Raw genomic sequence first — 2599 nt, forward strand, 5'->3', positions numbered from 1 at the left:
CACCGAATGGATCTTTGTTTCGCGAAGACCGTGACGAGTACATTGCTGTAGGTTGCGGTCGTGAATGACGTAACGCTGTTTATTGTACAGCGTCGCTAGAAGTTTATCCTCGCGCTTGCCAGGCGGCTTATCGCGCGTCGGGCAGAAAGGCAGGTCCGCGTGAACGTCATGGAGATGTTGTGGATACTCGAGATCGACCTCGAGAATATAACCAATAGGCGAATCCAGAGCGATCGCGCTCACGTCAAAGTTCGCAATGTCTTTGACCCATCGAAATTCGGCGTATGGCAATGGTTGACACATCGCCCAACCGTACACTTTGTTAACGTCGTAGTACATCAAGTACGACGACGGTTTCGATGACTCGTACGAACGCATGTACTTGTTATTAGCCTGCGCGTATCTGCCGGAACATTAACTGAGGCCGCCGCGTATACCGCGCTCGATGAACATGACCATATCAATCGGTGAGCAATTCAAATCTTATGCGCGTATGTTTCAGCATAGCGTCCCACGTGAAACCTGGTAATGTATAATAATGCGCGGGATCGAAACCGTAACTCGCGACGCAACTTTCGCGGAAATTTTCGAAAATGTCAGCTAATAACAAGACATCGGTTTTCAAATACAGATCACTGTACTCGCCGAGCGTTCGAATGGAGAATCGCTGCCATACGTTCACGGCGTAAGCGTAATCGCTCTCGGATACTGTATCGCTCGTCAATGAACTGTAAAATGATTCGCGCGGTGGTAAGCGCGTGTCCTGTAATTTTTCAACACAGTCAACGTACTCGTACGGAAAGACACCTTTACGAGTCATTAATTCAAGCTTTTCGTCTGACAAAGTTGAAAATTAGGAACGTACAATTTTTAATATATCTTTGTCGAGATACGACGCCTATTTATCGAGACTTGCACTTAGAAATTTGTTGGAATCAATAAACCTTAATTTTACAAAATTTTTTTGAAAATGATTTTCGTTTTTATCTTTGGTGCTATCGACATGTTTCGTGAACGAAATATATTTTTCCTTCGTCATTGGAAGGAGATCTACTTGTCCGTCGTACGCGGTAGCTTAAATTTCTTTAATTATAAAGTGCGCGTCATACCCCGATAAATTATGAAATACAACCTTAATATACAGCGAAGTTTTATAATTTAAATTGCAATTTGAATGCGCGGGACCCCAGTAACGACCGGTTAAATGGCAATGATCGCGGACCCGTGTATCGTCCGGTGCGAACGGTTTCTCAAAAATATGACAACGCGTCGCGCTACGATATGTCTTCCATTGCTGCTTGGATAACGCTTCCATGGGCACGTTGGCGGATATAATATCTTTGACGCGATGCGCCAAATCATTGAGCTGTCGCGCGAACAATGCTATACAGTTTTCGTCGCGACGGAAGTGATATAATGACAACGAGTTATCGTACGAGCAACGCACATAGTAGCCCACACTGCATACCTTGTGCCGCTGATATATGTACGCCGCATCTTCCTTGTCGGGCTCCGTCTTCTGTAGAACGCACTCCAGGTCGGCGTAGACGACGAATACCGCATCTTCCTTGTCGGTCTCCGTCTTCTGTAGAACGCACTCCAGGTCGGCGTAGACGACGAATGGAATGCACTCCTTATTGCAGTGGTTGTTGAATTCGAGCCATTTGTCGTCCTCGCTCGGCAGTCTGATAGCACAATCATTAATTTTTCTGCAGTCCATTGCGTGTAGCTCCAATTTTTGGCTCGTGTTAAAGTAGTGCAAGCATCTGGAAAAAACGCATATAAATTATTATTATCATATTTATTAATATAAAAGACAATTATAATTTTTTTTTATGTATACTTACCGATCGCAGAAAAATTTTTTATTCTTATGTTTGCTGTGTTGTGAGCTCACGAGGCGCGAGATTCTTAATCCACGAAAAGTGGCCTACACCGTCGTTGCGTGGATCTTGCAGATACAGCATGTTGACATGCTTCTCCTTCTTGTCGCTGGTGAGGCGTAGAGGAAGGACCCGTTTATTCTCGATGTTATACACGTTGATCGACATGTCGTTCAATTGTTCGAATTTGTTAATGTCTTTTAAAGTCATCGGAAACTCGATGTCCGCAAGATTTAACACTGCCGTGTGGATACGATGATTCCCGATTCACATGTTCTTCAGCCGGATGTAGAACGGCGACCACCGACCACGGGAAGCATGCATTGTCTGCCGTACGCACACTGATCACCGCTCGTTTCGTCGCTATTTCCCGCGGCACTTCGACATGACATCCCATGCGCATGGGATTTAGTTTGTTCACACTAACAGTTACGTTGAGGATTCGCGATAGCGCCCACCCGCTGTCACGTTCTTGGAACTCTTCGAGCGATGTCAACGTGGGCTCGATGACGTACCGCTCGTACCACTCGCGTATATCGGTGCATCAATATATTTCAATGTTCTTAGTGTTTATACTTTTAATGGCACGTTTATCTTTCGTCGCGAACTCACCATTAAACGCTGTGTTCACTTTCATGCTACTGTGTCTTTCTACAGCGTCTCGCACGCGCTCGAGTACTATTTCTCTCGCGTCTTCCCAAAACCGCCGCGGCTCG

At 45.5% G+C, this 2599-nt stretch overlaps 1 pseudogene; it reads right to left on the minus strand.

The window, feature by feature from the left end:
- LOC108759446 (testis-expressed sequence 10 protein-like) overlaps positions 1–2051 on the minus strand; it is a 37428-nt pseudogene extending 35377 nt beyond the window's left edge.
- Between the last annotated feature and the right edge of the window lie 548 nt (positions 2052–2599).

Source organism: Trachymyrmex cornetzi, unplaced genomic scaffold, assembly GCF_001594075.2.
Source record: "Trachymyrmex cornetzi isolate Tcor2-1 unplaced genomic scaffold, Tcor1.1 scaffold186, whole genome shotgun sequence".
Classification (NCBI taxonomy): Eukaryota; Metazoa; Arthropoda; class Insecta; order Hymenoptera; family Formicidae; genus Trachymyrmex; species Trachymyrmex cornetzi.